This window comes from Cydia fagiglandana, chromosome 11 (genome assembly GCF_963556715.1).
Source record: "Cydia fagiglandana chromosome 11, ilCydFagi1.1, whole genome shotgun sequence".
In the NCBI taxonomy this organism is placed as follows: Eukaryota; Metazoa; Arthropoda; class Insecta; order Lepidoptera; family Tortricidae; genus Cydia; species Cydia fagiglandana.
In genome coordinates, this window is record NC_085942.1 from 17800655 (window position 1) to 17820972 (window position 20318).

The following is a 20318-nucleotide window of genomic DNA, read 5'->3' on the forward strand; positions in this document are numbered from 1 at the left end:
TAGATGTTGCGGGCACTAAATAGCAGTTTCCGCAAGGGCGGAAACAAAAATGAATATATTAACAAAATAATGTATTTAATATGCTTTTATATTAGGGTAAGTGACTTATTTATTCATTATTCCATTTATGATCATATTCTCATTTATTCGGTTCAAAGACTACATAGTAATAGGCCTTTTCATCGGTGTCAGATGTTTTACTACATTAACATACATAAACTACATAAACACACAAATACACATCAATCGCAAACATTAAAGATAATCTATCAATATTTTCATATTAAATCATTTTCAATATAATCACATACTTTAGATACTCGTATGTACTTAACAAACTTAACAAATATAACGATACACTCATAGTAGAAGAGCCGGCCGCAAATTTTCTAACCGACTTGATACCACGATGAAATACACAATGGGAAACCATAAAAGTGATGCTAAGTCCGAATTCGATAGTCTGCCACGGCGGAACTTGCCGAAAGTACGAAAAAGAAGGCCACTTCCGGTGCGAAAAAAGGGGGCTGATTTAACCCATCTGATACCGAAATAATAATTATGGCAGCAGTTAGAAATTTACATGTAGACACATAAAAGCGAAGTCTGCCAGTATTTTTTTAGCCGGAAGTGCTTGGCAGACGCTCTCAAAGGTGGCCAACGGGACCCCTAATTTAACCCATCTGATACCACCATGAAACCAATTCCAGTCGGTAGGTATGAACCCTCATGTCAGGAATATATAAGTCTGCCAAGGCTATTCCTGCCGAAACACCATGGCAGACGAGATTATGTAAGCAAGGTCGGCATCGGTTACCCTACACTAACCCATCTGATACCACCATGAAACCAATTCCAGTCAGTAGGTACGAACCCCCATTTTAGGAATATATAAGTCTGCCAAGGTTTTTCCTGCCGAAACACCTTGGCAGACGAGATTATAAGCAAGATGACCATCGGTTACCGTACACTAACCCATCTGATACCGCCATGAAACCAATTCCAGTCGGTAGGTATGAACCCTCATTTCAGGAATATATAAGTCTGCCAAGGCTTTTCCTGCCGTAACACCATGGCAGACGAGATTATGTAAGCAAGGTCGGCATCGGTTACCCTACACTAACCCATCTGATACCACCATGAAACCAATTCCAGTCGGTAGGTATGAACCCCCATTTTAGAAATATATAAGTCTGCCAAGGTTTTCCCGGCCGAAACACCTTGGCAGACGAGATTGTAAGCAAGATGACCATCGGTTACCGTACACTAACCCATCTGATACCACCATGAAACCAATTCTAGTCGGTAGGTATGAACCCTCATTTCAGGAATTTATAAGTCTGCCAAGGCCTTTCCTGCCGAAACACCTTGACAGACGAGATTATGTAAGCAGCATCCGCATCCGAGGGATCCGTATTGTGGAATTATACAGATTACGGACATTATTAATAGCTGTAGGCTTATTTATTACTTTATGATTAGACATATTTGTATATTATTATGTTATTAATAAAATATATTTATAATTCATTAAACCTAAACTTAATACATTGGGAATTCATTACCTGCTTACGGCAGTAGTAGGGATTAGTGGGTGAATTCTGGCTCACTGAGCCAGGCCAACAGTCCCTCCCCCTTTTTTCCCTTGTTGAGGCCCTGCAACCTTGCCTTGAACCCAAAATAATGTCATTGTAGCTCGAATCTAACCTAATCTATTTTTATTGCTTTTAAAATATTTCAATTATCTACTTTTGCAAAGTTAAATGTTGTAATCTCTTTTTCGCAAAATGGAATTTTAATGTGACTTTAATGTATGTGCAGTCTACTTAGTAATTGGGTTTAAAGATATAAAAACACACATTTTATTTCCAATCATAAGTATCCTATCCTAAGTTTATTCAAATAATATTCTGAACATATATAGTAACATCATTACTTATTCTGTGTACAGTGGAGAAAACGAATGAAATCATGCAATTTGATTTTGCTATTTTTAAATAAAGAGTAACCAAACAGTATTTTCCAGTTGTTGGTAATGATACCATCTCTTACAATTTCTCTTCATGAACATTTTATGATACCTAACCTTCCAGTTTTCGCCCGAATTAATTAAAAAATTCACCAACACCATTTAAAATAAAATAAAATAAATAAAGTTTTATTTCAGGCAACACGTACAGTTGTACACCCATATCAAAATACAGTTATAAAGTTACAAAGCCAAAGAATAGAAACAAAATAAAATAAAAGTTAAACAATTAAAATAGTATTACACTATTTTTTGTTCCCGTTTTGGTGCACGGAAAGCCAGTGCCTAAACATATTACAACTGATGTTGCGATACACCGACATGAGAATGGTGTTTTGCTAGCGGCGCATTCCCTCCCAAAAAGAAGCTATACGCGCGCGTACCACTGCGAAGAAGTCAGGGATTCTGGCTTCTGCGAACATGGTGGAGGCACTGCAGGAACGCGGCAGCCCCATCAGTGTCCGGAATATGTTATTATACTGCACACGGATGGCGCTGTACGATTTCCTGCTGTACCTGACCCACAGTTGACAAGTGTAGAAGGAGAGACAATAGGCATTAAATAATGTACACTTGACTCTCCTGCTACACCTGGCAAACCTACGGGCTATCATGTTGCCACGAACAGCCAGAGCCCTTCCCTCGCGTTCCATGTCACTGTCGTCTCTCATGTCATCCGTCAGTATATGGCCAAGATATTTGAACCGCTGCACAATACGCAGCTTCTCTCCATTCAATTTGACTTCCGGTATGTTATCCGGACCTCTTCCTGCCTTAAAAACCACCAGTTCTGTCTTGGCTACGTTGTAAATCAGCCCGTGAGAATTTACATAATTTTCACAGACTGACACTAGCTTTCTCAGACCCTTAATGGAGGGGCTGAGCAGCACCATGTCACCAGCGTAGCTGAGACTGTTCACACAGACGTCACCCACGTGACACCCGACTCCAATGCTCCTCAGCCTCCCCATCAAGTCATTGACGTAAAGGTTAAAGAGGTCCGGAGAAGTAAGTCCACCCTGGCGTACCCCGCATTCTAATATGTAACTATTAGATGTCGTGTCGCCCCATTTTACACAGTTAGATTGGTTTCCGTACCAGTACTCGAAGACACGTACCAGGTCCTCAGGTACTCCCGAGCCGCGCATTTTACCCCACAGAATTTCATAATTCACAAGGTCAAATGCACGGCTAAGGTCAAGGAAGCATGCGTAGACTGATGTATTATTACTTACGTAATGATCCACAGCATGTTTCAGGCTTACGATCGCGGAATCGGTCGAGAGACCGGGAAGGAAACCAAATTGCGCGTCGTCTATTCTCAAAGTCTGAAGCAGTCTGGGCTGCAGCAGCCGCTCAAATATCTTGCCCACCACCGTTCCAAGGGATATTGGTCGGTAGTTAGCTGATGATGACAAATCCCCTGTTCGGTTCTTAGCAATCGGGATGACAATGGTACGTATCATGTCGACCGGAAAATAAGAGTATCGCAAACATAAATTAAATAAGGTACAAAGTTTCCCGTAGATTACGTCACCTGAAAAGAGTATGTGCTCAAGGCTAAGGTCATTTACACCAACCAAATAGAAAACGGGTCCGTGTCCGAATTCGCGATCTCGAGTCCGGGTCCGCGTCCGGATCCAGGTTAAGGTAGAAGTCGAATTCAAAATCTTGCTTGTTTTGCCAGTGGGGTAACTTGCTTGTTTTGCCAGTGGGGTAACTTGCTTAACAATCAATTAGAAAAAGACAAGTCGTCGAGGAGTTCGGTTCTGATCACCACCAGCAATACCACTTCATCAAATGCCACTGTTCTTAATGTAAATCCTTGTTTGCCTGATGAAAATACAGGAGTCACTATACAATGCCATTCAGATTTGTAGAGTTCCCTCGATTCCTTATGGATCCCGTCATTAGAACTTGAGCTTGACGAAAATATGACTTAAAAACCTAACGTGCTTAACAAACATAACGAAGAGGACAAATACCCAAACATGAGCTATGCGTCGTTGAAGAGTTCCATTCTGAACATCATCAGCAGTTTCACTTCATCAAATGTCACAATTTTGAATGTAAATGCTTGGTTTGTTTATAAAAACACCAGTATCACTATATGTTAGGGTGGGTCAAAAAACATTTTTTTTCCTAAGGGGCACCCCCTTATTTAGTTACACTTATTATGTTGATAAAATACACCAAGTTTCGTAATTTATCTCAACTACAAGGGGGTGCTTCACCACGTTGAAATTTTGTATGTTGTTTGAAACCCAAAAAAAAGAGTATTATTCAAAATTTTATTTAAATATCTGGTTTCACACTATTTTCACATGTGATGTATAAGTTTTGAAGTAGAAAAACATTTTCTTTCAAAATAATATCTTTTAAATCACACTTTCAAATAATGTGAAAACTACTACTTACATAAAAATCTAAAAAATAATAACTTAATTTTTTTGGATTTCATACAATTTGAAAATTTCTAAGTGTTTGAGCACCCCCTTGTAGTTAAGATAAGATTACAAACTTGGTGTATTTTGTCAACATAATAAGTGTAACAAAATAAGGGGGTGCCGCTTCTCCTAGCTAGAGTTTGAATTTTTCCCATACAAACGTGAACCACCCTGCTAATAGTAGTAGATGTATACCTACAAGATTTGAAGAGTGCCCTCGATTCCTCCTTAATCTCACCATCAGAACTGGGTTTTGACAAAGACGGAACCAATCTGTATGTATATACTTACAGCCGTATTCATAAAAAATCCTTAAATGAGGAATGATCAGCTTATTAGCTAATCCACTGTTTAGGCTTAATAAGCCGTTGATAAGAACCATGATTTATAAACGTTTATTAGGGGTTTCTTAACTAATAAGCAGATTAGACCCGTTATGTTGGCATCTTGGCACATCATAGACAAAAATATGGCTGAACATTAATTTTAAAAAAAAGTTTGACAGCAGCACTAGCGGTAAATCATAAAATCCTGAACAATACGATGCACAATTTTGACCAGTTTTCTGGGTTATTATATATTAAAATAGCCTCTGCATCACAAAAACAAATAAATAATATTGCACGGCCGGAAGTTTTACGAAACTCGGTAAGCAACCACCTATATCATAGTCTGATAATCAGATATGTTACGAGTAAAGTTCATTGCAAGATTTGCAAGCAATATTGATAAAACTATGTGTTATTGCTTATAGTTTCAATATATTGTGGAATGAGGGAAAGAGGGCAGTTGCACATCTCAAGTCAAGAATTCTGCCTGCGCGCCATCGCCACCGTAATACCACGGATTCCAACACATTTTGTTCTGGTGGCGAAACACAAACGATATTGACACTATTCATATCAAATGATCGGTGAAGATAAATCAGGTGAGCAAGATTTGGTTATTCATTTCTTAACGTAAAATGTTGTAGTATTTTTATGAACATACCTTGACACCCAAAAAATTATGGCCTCTTCATTTTTAATTTGACGTACTATCGGTGTTTTTTAGAAGAGCAGAGCTAACTAAGCTAGTTAGGAGCTGTTTATAATTAGAATTAGTGAATAACATACTTAACCAACCACACGATGGAACCAATTTATCAGTGAAGTGGTGATTTATCTTAAAAACCTTTTTTGTTCGCCTAGGGCGCAGAGTTAAAGATAAGCGCTTATATATGCAACTTGACAATGACAATGTTTGCAGTGAAACATCTCAGCCAATAGCCGCATTAAAAGGCAAACTGCACAATTCATAATGAGGCAGAAATGTTCATTATTCACAGGAGTGTCGCTGTTGGTAGGTTATATAATTTTAAATCAACAAAGATATCTATATGATTTTTACATAAGGTACTTATCAATCATAACACACCTGTGTAGGTTAATTATTTGTTTAAAAGTATATTAGCGTTTCAATTCATAACTTTGTTATTATTGTATAATTTCATTTTATCAAACTACAATTACCGGTAAGAAACAGTGTCTGTAGGTACGCTAGGTAGAAGTATGTATGAACAAAACAGACATGTATGTAATTCTTTAGTTTTGCTGTGAGATAGCTATGGTATTGACAAACAACAACAGAATCTCTGCCTGGATGGAGATCCATTATTCCATATAGTTACCACAACAATATGGAAATTATTCCATATTGCCATATCCATTAGGATGTTATACTTAAGCTTAAAATAAAAGATGATATAGGTTGATTCAATGAGTATATTAATTGAAACTGTGTTCTTTTCAGGTTGTGAGTATTCCATCATCAGCTATTTGTCCGGAGCTGGCTACACAATCCGGAGGCCACACTCTTCTGGCATCTAACCGGCCTGCACACCGCCATCAAATGAAGTTGGTTGTACTGAAATAAAGAAAAAATATTAACTAGTTTAATGATTGTCAAATGTAATAAAATTGTTTTATTTAGGTGGGTTGTTTGATTTCCCTAAATTAACAGATGAAATATGTTGATATGTTATAATAAAAATCTCAGTTAAAAACTCATGAACTTGTTTTATTTATCTATCACAATGTAAAAAATTAACTCTGCTCAGTGTGGACTTCAACACAGAACTCAAGTATGCTAGCATTAATACCAATTAACCGAGTACACCCTTCTTTCATAGCAAATAGCACCACACAGCATTCAGTGCAGCGGCAGCATTAACAGTGCCTAGAAATCCAACCAAAGTAGGCCAACCACAGTTTATGTTTTTTATAGTGATAATGATAATACACCTACAAATTGGGATATGATATGTCCCACAACAAAGGTACCTATATACCTGCCCATATTATTCAATTAAGTATCTTCAGTATTGCTGTGCCCTTACAGGTTGCTATGTAATATGTGCGCAATTAATACTTTTTAGTTAGAGCTTGAGAATACCGTGATCTTATAATAAATCAGCGTTTTATGGCAGGTAATGAGTATGAAACAAAAGTAGGTATACTCACTTCTTTGCGCTGTAGGAGTTCCGGGAGTAGTTTTCATTCTTTTATGATAGGTATATAGGTTGGTGAGGTGCTTTATCCGACGCCGGTGCCCCAGTCGTAGAAGTCTAGTCTTATGGTATAACAGTTCGTATCGCATAAATTGCTTGCATCTTGATGAATGCGACATACAATCGTGCAAACAACTCGTAGCAAAGGCACAATATCTAGGTTTCCCGCTATTTGCGCACTATATCTAGGTATGTAATGGTTTATCTCCTTATTTACACATATTAAACCACTCATTTATTAAATTTAGACGTTTTTTAAACAAAAAGAACACCCAAATCACTAAATTACGATACAAGTCTCATCGACGTTTGCACTAATTTGTGAAATGCTGTCTTGTCAAAATCAGCTGTTTTGTGACCGCCATCTTGTATTTTAGGGATAATAAACAGATAAAGAAGGGTCCACGGCTCCATAACTTTCCGAGGATTTAATAAAGAGATGATCAACTGTTTAGCGCTAAAAAGTGTTTATGAATCACGTTTTGTGACATCCGGTTATCAGCAACTGATGATCAATGCTCTAACTGTTTATGAATACGGCTGTTACAAGTTACAACTCAACTAAAAAAACAATTTTCAAAATCGATCCCGAAATGACGGAGATATCAAACATTAAAAAAAACCGAATTAATACCTCCTTTTTAGGGTTTCGTAGTCAACTGGCAAAAAACGGAACTCTTATAGATTCGTCATGTCTGTCTGTGTGTCTGTCCGTCCGTATGTCACAGCCACTTTTTTCCGAAACTATAAGAACTGTTTAAACTTGGTAAGTAGATGTATTCTGTGAACCGCATTAAGATTTTAACACAAAAATAGAAAAAAAATACAATAAATTTTGGGGGTCCCCCATACTTAGAACTGAAACTTAAAAATTATTTTTCATGAAACCCATACGTGTGGGGTATCTATGGATAGGTCTTCAAAAATGATATTGAGGTTTCTAATATAATTGTTTTCTAAACTGAATAGTTTGCGCGAGAGACACTTCCAAAGTGGTAAATTGTGTGCACCCCCCCCCCCCTTAAATTTCTAAAATAAGAGAATGACAAAACTAAAAAATATATATGATGTACATTATCATGCAAACTTCCACCGAAAATTGGTTTGAACGAGATCTAAACTAGCCTCTAGACTGCTTGAGTCTCTTCAGCGATGCAATATTGACTATCGGTACATCTAAGTGTTGAAGTGTTTGTATAGTTACGCCACCATGTCGGTCCGAGTCAGGAGCAGAGTGCGAAGGCGATTCTATTGCAAAGGGTGTAAGGCAGGGAGATGTTATCTCTCCGAAACTGTATACTGCCGTAATGGAAGACGCCTTCAAGCACCTGGAATGGCAAGGACTTGGCATCAACATCAACGGCGAATACATCACTCACCTTTGGTTTGCCGACGATATCGTAGTCATGGCAAAGTCGATGGAGGAACTCAGCATGATGGTCGATGACCTCAACCGAGTTTCACAACGGGTGGGCTTGAAAATGAACATGGACAAGACGAAACTTATATCAAATGCCAATGTTGTGCCCATCCCAGTCTCTGTTGGGAACTCGGTACTCGAAGTTGTTGACTCGTACATCTACCTAGGACAAGTAGTCCAATTAGGTAGGTCCAACTTCGAGAAGGAGGTTAACCGCCGAATCCAACTCGGTAGGGCAGCGTTCGGGAAACTACGTAATGTCTTTTTGTCCGACATACCTCAGTGCCTCAAGACGAAAGTCTTTAATCAATGTGTGTTATCAGTGATGACTTACGGCTCCGAAACGTAGTTTTTCACTATCGGCCTCATCTCAAAATTCAAAGTCGCTCAACGAGCTATGGAGAGGGCTATGCTCGGAGTTTCTCTCCGTGATCGAATCAGAAATGAGGAGATCCGTAGACGAACTAAAGTTACCGACATAGCCCACCGGATTAGCAAGCTGAAGTGGCAATGGGCAGGCCACATTGCGCGCAGAGAAGATGGCCGATGGGGTCGAAAAGTGCTCGAGTGGAGACCACGGACTAGCAAGCGCAGCGTAGGGCGTCCACCCACAAGATGGACGGACGACCTTGTTAAGGCCGCCGGAAGACGCTGGATGCGGGTCGCTTCCAACCGGTACAAATGGAGGTCCAAGGGGGAGGCCTATGTTCAGCAGCGGACGTCTTAGGGCTGAGATGATGATGATGAACATTGTCCGTCACCCATGACGTCAGCGTGTTACGCGTTATGCTGTCTCGACTCGAGTTTATCATTTTTTCCCCACCTTAAAAAGTGCTCAGCGCCGCTAAAGAAGTTTTCACTTCAATAATAAAGCAAACCCAAAAAGCGGCCAAGTGTGAGTCGGACTCGCCCATGAAGGGTTCCGTAGCAGCAAGTAACATAACAAAATTGCGGTTTACGATTTATGACGATTAAAAAAAAACTACCTACTAGATCTCGTTCAAACCAATTTTCGGTGGAAGTTTGCATGATAATGTACATCATATATATTTTTTAGTTTTGTCATTCTCTTATTTTAGAAGTTGAAGGGGGGGGGGTGCACACAATTTACCACTTTGGAAGTGTCTCTCGCGCAAACTATTCAGTTTAGAAAAAAATTATATTACAAACCTCAATATCATTTTTGTTTTGAAGACCTATCCATAGATACCCCACACGTATGGGTTTAATGAAAAAGAAATTTTAAGTTTCAGTTCTAAGTATGGGGGACCCCCAAAATTTATTGTTTTTTTTCTATTTTTGTGTTAAAATCTTAATGCGTTTCACAGAATACATCTACTTACCAAGTTTCAACAGTTCTTATAGTTTCGGAAAAAAGTGGCTGTGACATACGGACGGACAGACGCACAGACAGACATGACGAATCTATAAGAGTTCCGTTTTTTGCCATTTGGCTACGGAACCCTAAAAAGGAGGTATTCATTCGGTTTTTTTAATGTTTGATATCTCCGTCATTTCGGGATCGATTTTGAAAATTCTTTTTTTAGTTGAGTTGTAACTTGTAAGTATATACATACAGATTGGTTCCGTCTTTGTCAAAACCCAGTTCTGATGGTGAGATTTATGAGGAATCGAGGGCACTCTTCAAATCTTCTAGGTGAATGAAATGATGATGATGATCCTTCCGGCCGATTTCGACCATGGCGACCACTTGGACTCCTAGTTTAGCTCGGCGTTCGTGCGCCCGAATATGGCTGACATAGCCGATCTTGGAGGTGAACCTCCGCGCACATTGAGGGCACGTGAGAACACCAGCCACATAGTGGTAGTGAATGGAAGCAGGCTGGCGCGCTTTCAGATCATCGCGTTTAGTGTCGAGGTCAACTTTACGTTGCTTCTCGAAATCGCGCACTTTGTCATGCACCAGCCTGCGCCACTCCGGACGTTGTGCTGCATATAGTAGTAGGGTGGTTCACGTTTGTATGGGAAAAATTCAAACTCTAGCTAGAAGAAGCGGCACCCCCTTATTTTGTTACATTTATTATGTTGACAAAATACACCAAGTTTGTAATCTTATCTTAACTACAAGGGGGTGCTCAAACACTTAGAAATTTTTCAAATTGTATGAAATCCAAAAAAAATAAGTTACTATTTTTTACATTTTTATGTAAGTAGTAGTTTTCACATTATTTGAAAGTGTGATTTAAAAGATATTATTTTGAAAAAAAAATGTTTTTCTTCTTCAAAACTTATACATCACATGTGCAAATAGTGTGAAACCAGATATTTAAATAAAATTCTGAATAATAAATACTCTATTTTTTGGGTTTCAAACAACACAAAATTTTAACGTGGTGAAGCACCCCCTTGTAGTTGAGATAAATTACGAAACTAAATAAGGGCCCCTTAGGAAAAAAAATGTTTTTTGAACCATCCTAACATATAGTGATACTGGTGTTTTTATAAACAAACCAAGCTTTTACATTCAAAATTGTGACATTTGATGAAGTGAAACTGCTGATGATGATCAGAATGGAACTCTTCAACGACGCATAGCTCATGTTTGGGGATTTGTCCTCTTCGTTATGTTTGTTAATCACGTTAGGTTTTTAAGTCATAATTTCGTCAAGCTCAAGTTCTAATGACGGGATCCATAAGGAATCGAGGGAACTCTACAAATCTGAATGGCATTGTATAGTGACTTTGGTATTTTCATCAGGCAAACAAGGATTTACATTAAGAACAGTCGCATTTGATGAAGTGGTATTGCTGATGGTGATCAGAACGGAACTCCTCGACGACTTGTCTTTTTCTAATTGATTGTTAAGCAAGTTACCCCACTGGCAAAACAAGCAAGATTTTGAATTCGACTTCTACCTGAACCTGGACCCGGACGCGGACCCGGACTCGAGATCGCGAATTCGGACACGGACCCGTTTTCTATATGGTTGGTGTAAATGGTGCTGGTGAATTTTTTGATTAATTCGGGCGAAAACTGGAAGGTTAGGTATCATAAAATGTTTATGAAGAGAAATTGTAAGAGATGGTATCATTACCAACAACTGTGGAAAATACTGTTTGGTTACTCTTAATTTAAAAATAGCAAAATCAAATTGCATGATTTCATTCGTTTTCTCCACTGTACACAGAATAAGTAATGATGTTACTATATATATTCAGAATATTATTTGAATAAACTTAGGATAGGATACTTAGGATAGGAAATAAAATGTGTGTTTTTATATCTTTAAACCCAATTACTAAGTAGACTGCACATACATTAAAGTCACATTAAAATTCTATTTTGCGAAATAGAGATTACAACATTTAACTTTGCAAAAGTAGATAATTGAAATATTTTAAAAGCAATAAAAATAGATTAGGTTAGATTCGAGCTACAATGACATTAGTTTGGGTTCAAGGCAAGGTTGCAGGGCCTCAACAAGGGAAAAAAGGGGGAGGGACTGTTGGCCTGGCTCAGTGAGCCAGAACTCACCCACTAATCCCTACTACTGCCGTAAGCAGGTAATGAATTCCCAATGTATTAAGTTTAGGTTTAATAAATTATAAATATATTTTATTAATAACATAATAATATACAAATATGTCTAATCATAAAGTAATAAATAAGCCTACAGCTATTAATAATGTCCGTAATCTGTATAATTCCACAATACGGATCCCTCGGATGCGGATGCTGCTTACATAATCTCGTCTGTCAAGGTGTTTCGGCAGGAAAGGCCTTGGCAGACTTATAAATTCCTGAAATGAGGGTTCATACCTACCGACTAGAATTGGTTTCATGGTGGTATCAGATGGGTTAGTGTACGGTAACCGATGGTCATCTTGCTTACAATCTCGTCTGCCAAGGTGTTTCGGCCGGGAAAACCTTGGCAGACTTATATATTTCTAAAATGGGGGTTCATACCTACCGACTGGAATTGGTTTCATGGTGGTATCAGATGGGTTAGTGTAGGGTAACCGATGCCGACCTTGCTTACATAATCTCGTCTGCCATGGTGTTACGGCAGGAAAAGCCTTGGCAGACTTATATATTCCTGAAATGAGGGTTCATACCTACCGACTGGAATTGGTTTCATGGCGGTATCAGATGGGTTAGTGTACGGTAACCGATGGTCATCTTGCTTATAATCTCGTCTGCCAAGGTGTTTCGGCAGGAAAAACCTTGGCAGACTTATATATTCCTAAAATGGGGGTTCGTACCTACTGACTGGAATTGGTTTCATGGTGGTATCAGATGGGTTAGTGTAGGGTAACCGATGCCGACCTTGCTTACATAATCTCGTCTGCCATGGTGTTTCGGCAGGAATAGCCTTGGCAGACTTATATATTCCTGACATGAGGGTTCATACCTACCGACTGGAATTGGTTTCATGGTGGTATCAGATGGGTTAAATTAGGGGTCCCGTTGGCCACCTTTGAGAGCGTCTGCCAAGCACTTCCGGCTAAAAAAATACTGGCAGACTTCGCTTTTATGTGTCTACATGTAAATTTCTAACTGCTGCCATAATTATTATTTCGGTATCAGATGGGTTAAATCAGCCCCCTTTTTTCGCACCGGAAGTGGCCTTCTTTTTCGTACTTTCGGCAAGTTCCGCCGTGGCAGACTATCGAATTCGGACTTAGCATCACTTTTATGGTTTCCCATTGTGTATTTCATCGTGGTATCAAGTCGGTTAGAAAATTTGCGGCCGGCTCTTCTACTATCATAATGCTTGCAGAACAAATATAATTACATCATAAATAGTCGATTAGGTCGCAGACTGTGAAAATTGTTCTCGACCTACGAATGTAAGGATTGTAAGGGCACGGAGGGCAAAAGTCAATTAGGGACATAACGAAAAAAGGCACAAGCAAAACATACTTGTAATAAAGGTAATGTTTTTATGAATACTATTACGAGTATTTTCATTTAACTAGACTGGTAATGAGATTTTAACTTATTCTCAGATTATTTATTTTATCTTCTACTCTAAACAAATCTAAATTATTATGTGACGTGAAAGTATCGACGCGGAGCCGTCTCACTATAAAGGGAACCAACTACGTTTTTAGCAAACTAATCTATTTGGCAACACTAATCGACGCTACACGAAAGTGGCATCGTTATTTTTCAGATTATGTTGCCAATTAAGTCATAATTGTCATAAATGAAATAACTTAATAAAGGGTTTAGGTACATATGCTTTAATACACATTGCTCGTATACAACGTTCAAGCAAAATCTCTAAAAGTTAAATAATGAAAACACACTATGATGTCTTCAATTCAATTCTACCTTTGCGACGTCTCAGCGACGAGACCGTCCCAATCTAACTTGGCCCGAAGTTGCAGTTGCATTAATTATAGACTTAGCGAGTGTTGCATTGACGCGGTCTCGGGAATGTTTCAGAGAATGAAGACAATCTGTAGCGAAAATAGCTGAGCAGCCCAAGATTTTAAAATAATCCGTGCCAAGAAAGGAAAACCATGTGGAAGGTATTTCTCGGGGACATGACGCGTATGGCAGCAACCTTCATAACCTGCAGAAATCTGTACCTATACAGTTGCAATTAAAGCTGCCAAACGTTATATGCCAAATATCGGCTCCTTAACTTTATCAGAAGTGTTAAAAAAAATAGCGTTACGTACCGACACTTTTCTAGAATGTTCCTGCCACAGTGATAGCGACTCGATTCCCGCAGAATGTCTATTTTCAATCAATCCGATACGTTTTCCTAAAGGGAAAACTCTGGAAAGGAATTTGACCTCAATTTGCCGGCGCTTTCAATTAGGATTTGTTACATTCTGCAGATTATTTTACACTTCGTTTAACAGTAGCATATTGTATGTCAAGACTAAGGCAAGACACGACATAATGTACTAGGTAGGATAACAGTAAAACTATCGAACTGATTTTTAAAGAGTGGCACAATATCAAAAGTTTGTTCGTGATCATGGTTACCCCTGACCAAGTGACCACAGCTTAAACTGCGGGCCCGCGGCCTAAGGCTTCCGTCTTACAAAATTATTCATACACGGAACCCTCAGTAAAAACCGCTCATTTAAATATTTCACGCCGTTTGAAGTGCCCAAAATAACGTTTTGATGAATTGACAGATAGCTTTTCCGGTTGGATTTTGTTTCGTGTTCTCTTTGTGCTGATATTTTATTGTGGTAATACTTTAAAACTGCAGGGCGGAGCGGTAATAAATACTAAATACTCGGTTAGTTGATCATGTTTCTTTATATATGTACGTGTTTCCATGGTTACATACTTGTAAAACAAGAATGATAAAGGGTACGAAAAGGTCCTTTGATATCGTTGGAGGAATAGAGAAATGAAATTTAAAACGTTTGTTTACAATAAGTACAATTGCATTGTAGTGTCTTAATATTCAAAACAAATACCAAAGCAATATCTAGAGCAAATATCAAAAAAGCTTTGAAACTCCGAATTTAAATAGTCGTAAGTACCTACTAACATAAAGCTAATTTTACGGTTTACGGTTTAAACTTACTAACATAAACTCGCGACATGTTTCAGAGGTCCTAGGCCTCTATATAGGCTAAGGCCAACTTGCACCATTCCAATAACCCGGGATTAACCAGATAAACCTAGTATAGTATACAATTTGACATTGGGTCAACGGTTTAATCGCTTAACCCCGGGTAAATGGGATGGTGCAAGTGGGCCTAAGCTAAAAATGTGAGAGTTAAAGCTTTCCACGTGTAACAACATCAAACAGCGTGAACTAACTGCCATAAATGCCACAATACATCGCTGCATTTCCAGTAGTTCCACAGATACAGTAAACCCCGGTTCAGCGTGATGGATCAATTCAAAAATCGAATTCAAAATGGCGGCGCTACCCATAAATATCGCTAGCGACAGTGGCGATAACGCCAGCGGTGACGTATTGCGATATTACTGAACGATACGATTGACGCACATTAACTCGCGGTTATTGATGGCTGTGCGTGTTATCTTTACTGGACGAATTAAAACATGGATTTGGTTTTGGGTTGCGTCACAATACAAAAGTAAATCAAGAAAAAAGAGAATCGAGTCCCACATAGGTTAACCTACACTAATAATGAACACATAGCCATATTTTAAGGCAGAAATGGCGAAATTCTTACGAAAATTGATGCCCATGACTAAAATCGTTCGACTATTTTCCCCTTTTATAAATATTTTTGTACAGGTCACTAACTCAAAGATAAGTTAAAGATAAAATGGATTGAATATATTCGACTAAACCGTTACGTGATTACGTTCATGAATATTAAAAATAATGATGTAGATATAATAACACTATGGCTTAAGAAAGAATAAATATTAAGTCCTATTCAGCGTCGAACTACAAAGTACTAGGTACTAATAAGTCAACCCGTTTATTTCGCTGTAGTCGGATAAAAACTTAAAAAGTAGTACAATACCGTTTCTATCTCATCAAATAAAAAGCCATAATGAGATCCGTCTCCTTCAAGACAACTTTAATTTTCATGAAAACATGAACGACATTTTCATGCAAATGCTGCGAGCATCCTTCCATACAATAATAAAAGTTGCCTCGACCTTTCTGATTAAATTATCTACTCCTCGTTTCTCTTTGATAACGAGAGCTATTTCTGCAAAGGACAAGTTTTTTTATCAGAGTTCCATAGACAGCGAGTAAAGCTTTTGTTTATTTTGGATTAAAATTATGGCACATTATTCTAATTTGTTCTAAAGTTAGTTCTACATGACTCTGGGACTTAAGGGAGCTATTGGTCTTGTACAATTTTGCACTTTTCATGGTAGTGAAAAGTACAAGGCTTCTTGACACTTTTTTTTTACTGGTATCAGTCGCTCCGGTTTGTTTGGTCGATCAAATGTCTATTCATGGAACCCCAATGGGTTTAAACCCCAATAAAGCAACAAATTCAGGAACGACAGTTAAAGTCTGACATGTAAGATTACAAAACGCCCCTGATTTACTAGAGGGTACGTGATCGTGTTGTCACGATTATGTCGTTTAATTTTATCTACGAGTATCACTTTGTAAATGCACTTTTTTAACGTCGCATTTTCTATTTCTACCTATTTATTTCAAGTGTACCGCACAACACTATACACTTATGGGTATTCGCGGTACACTAATGGGATCACTTCGGTCTTGCAAATCAGTTAATTTTCTTTTTCATTTTTATTAAGGGGATAAAACAGAAACGGTCACTAAACTACAGCGTATGTCGGTAACATTACTTAGGCATAGACGATTCCTTAAACATATCTCACTATGAACACAAAAAGTTATACACGATTTAGCACTTACACGATGTAGTACACGTTCTAAAAGACGATAACTGAGCATGTTAAACCGTGACTTAATATTCGCTAGGCATTGTAATGCAAGTAGGATAAAATTACGAGTATAGCCCGAAATATAACGATCAAATTAGGCTACCCTGCGTTTAGTGTCAGTGGGTTGAGGTCCACAGATATTAACGACCAGACCCAAAGATAAATATAACTTTTTATGAATCTACAACCTGTCCGGATATTTTAATAAGTATGTTCGAGTGTCACGGAAATTTTATAGTTAAATTACTCGTACACTAGAACTTAAATAACAGCCGTTAAAAAACAACGGAACCTATGCGAATATTTTTGCAACGCGAAGCCCGCGTTCGTGCCTCCTCGCAGTATCCAATGCTCAACCGATTTCCATAACGTTTGTTTATCATTTATCAGCCGCGCTCAGATCGCGGCGATAACCGACACTAGGAGAGGGATATTTTATATTTCTGCGCCGTCCTGTCCCCTTCCTAATAATACTTTTAAAGCCTGACCAGTAATATATGAACATTGTCAAGAGGGCGCTGTTATTCTCATGTATACTTGTATAGGATGACAGTTCAGTATAGTTTCTATCAATTATTTGACGTATTTAAAGTTCGAATCGGGCCGTAAGGGTCTCCCCAAATATATCGACGCGCATTCGGCAAAAGCCGATAGAAAAAAGCTTTATGTCCGCGCAATAAGAGCGAAAAAGTCGTCGTTCGCCTCGGCTCGCATCGGCCGGCGCCGGCCGACGCGTCGTCGGCTTCTTCGCTCTTATTGCGTGGACATAAAGCTTTTTCCTATCGGCTTTTGCCGAATGCGCGTCGATATATTTGGGGAGACCCTAAGTATGTGTGCGTGGCTTTTCGAATCGTTGCAATATCTAAATAAATAATACTTTTCGTTATAAACTGAGGACACTAAACTCTATTCAGTGGTAATGTCTCACGCTAACCAACTAATTTATTACACAAGGATAAGGAGAGGTCGCTACCCCGGCCTCAGCCGACCCTAACATCAAAGTTAAAAATATTGCAGACGAAAACTTATTAATTAGTTTCCCTAACTTTAAGCCGACTGTACAATAACTTATAGTTATAGCGACCGGGCTAAATATATAGTTATAAATTATAGCGGACGGTGCTTTTCTAATCCTATAAACAAGCGTTCTTAGGGATGGTTGTGACAATGGTAGATGCCAGGCTTTACTTATAATAACGTTATATGTATAGAATTATCGATTAAATCGTTTGTGTTCATATTTTGTTTGCAAACAATTTTAATAATCACTACACCTTATAAAACAAAGCCGCGTGTCTGTTCGTGTGTTCGCGATAAACTCAAAAAATACTGGACGGATTTTCATGCGGTTTTCACTTAACGATAGAGTAATTCTTGAGGAATGTTTGTGTATAATCTGTTACCCCGTGCAAAGCCGGACGGCGGGAGTATTATTAATATTTGATTGACTTCGTAATGTTTAATAACAAACAATGTTATGATATAGGAAAAGTTATACTATTAAAATATATAGTAAAACAGCGATATTTTCAGATACATAGTAAAATAGTGATATATTCAAACACATAGTAAAATAAATATAGTAAACATAAAACATGTTTATAACATATATGTTATGTTATCTATGAAAAGGGACCTTATTGTCGATGGCGCTTACGACATTATTAACGATGCTCCGATATAAAAACAATGCCGTGCGTCGCTGTGCGGCGTAAGCGCCATCGACAATAAGGTCCCTTTTCATAGATAATGCCCCATATTATTATCTAAGCCAAAGATGAAAAGAGGGCGACGCCTTTTAATTTACATTGTAATAATTATTTTCGAGATACAGTCGCCAGTTTTACCATGTGCTTCAGACGTTGTAATCAAATTTTCATTGGAAATACTCTTGTGAAAACTTCCCAGCTCCTCATGAATATCTTATAGGCCCGGCCACGCCTCACTTGTTATGTTTAAAACTTTTTTATTTTCTCCGCCATTAAAAGGCGGGCCAGCCTGACGATTTAGCGACGGCGCCGATGAATAATTAGGGAGTATTTCTTGCCTGTCACGTCCTTAATGAATATCAGAGCAGTCTACTTTTCGAAGCGGGAAAAAAAGCCGGAAGAAATCCGCAGCCAGCCGGGAATCCGTTAATTACGGACGCGAGATAAATAAGTCGCTAAAGCACACATTTGTCCGTCCGCGGGGTTTTTACTTTCCCAAGGAGTTAGTTATTGGGCAATTTTTTCTTCGGCCGCGGCCGGATGAGTTATAGGAGTCGTTTGTGTGCGTGAATTCGCTCGGAATAGCCTTTTTATGCCCTATTTGTTGGTTCGGAGGGGCTTCGTGGAATACACACGCAATTTGGAAGAGCATAAAAAAATAGGTCTATTACTGTTACATGACCATAAATAGGTACTCTAGTCAAGGTAAGTGCTTGCCGTGATAAGTGTGGAATTAGGGTAAGCCAGAGGCACGCGAATTTAAAGCGATTTTATTTTAGGATCGGAGTTGTACAAATGTTTAATTTAAGTAGTCCAATTGTTTTTAAATAGAACTAGAGTGTTATTTCGATTGAGCATGCACGTTTTATTTCCGCTTTGAGTTCACAAATTTAAATACACACAAGCAATTGCTTCAATTAACAATTAATAATTCGGACAATTGTTTAAGTGAACAGAATTCCAAGGTTTGAAGGGTAGAAAAAGAAATAAAAAAGAGAGATTAGAACGAGATTAAACATGTTTTTTGCATACCGCCACGTTCAAAGTCATTCCAAAAAAGTCCAAGTAGTGTCTGGAAGTAGTTGATTTATTTTGTTACCTAGTATAAGGAGTATCCACAAAGTATACTTTGTTCTTCGCTTTGCAACAGTCCCTCAATAGACATAATGCTTTGTACAGAGAATACGGTATGAGATGTGTACAATAGGCACAATGTTTACCAGGGTGTAACCAACACATGCCCAAGTAGGTATTACGGCAATGCTATTGTATACATAGTGTGCATCTTGCCCGCATTGGGTAATATGGCATTGATGCGATTGCCATATTATTTATTTTAAACTTTATTGCACATACAAAAAGTACAACAGGCGGACTTAATGCCGGTATAGGCATTCTCTACCAGTCAACCATAGGGCGAAACAGAAAAGCGTCCATGTGGGTGCAGTGAGAAATAAACAGAAAAAAAAAACGTAACTTTTGAGCGAAGTTAAATATCAACATTCTAAATACCAACTATATACATATATTAATTATGTTATACCATAAGACTAAGAGTACACTAAATACATAGATATATATATATATATACACAAGGATATATACAAAAACATATAATTGCACATGCGTTAAGGGTTAAGTATTATAAGACCAAGGGAATATCCCTTGGTACACATCATTAAGATAACTACGATACAAGGATCTAATGAAAAAAAATGGAGAGCAGCGTTTGTAGCACGGTTTTATCGCCTGTCACTTTCCGCTCACATACTTGTTAGAAGGTTAGAACGTGATAGGCATAGTGAGTTGGAGACA

At 38.3% G+C, this 20318-nt stretch overlaps 1 protein-coding gene and 2 long non-coding RNA genes across 7 annotated transcripts in view; 1 reads left to right on the top strand and 2 right to left on the bottom strand.

The window, feature by feature from the left end:
• LOC134669117 (tyrosine-protein phosphatase Lar) overlaps positions 1-20318 on the bottom strand; it is a 680297-nt gene that overhangs the window by 360659 nt on the left and 299320 nt on the right. The window lies entirely within an intron of this gene.
• LOC134668584 (uncharacterized) lies at positions 4776-6379 on the top strand. The gene is made up of 3 exons (XR_010098810.1): positions 4776-5124; positions 5231-5404; positions 6268-6379. It is a non-coding gene; the product is annotated as an uncharacterized LOC134668584 (long non-coding RNA).
• LOC134668583 (uncharacterized) lies at positions 6226-7564 on the bottom strand. Its single transcript, XR_010098809.1, has 2 exons — positions 6978-7564; positions 6226-6381 (listed from the first exon to the last, which is right to left on the bottom strand). It is a non-coding gene; the product is annotated as an uncharacterized LOC134668583 (long non-coding RNA).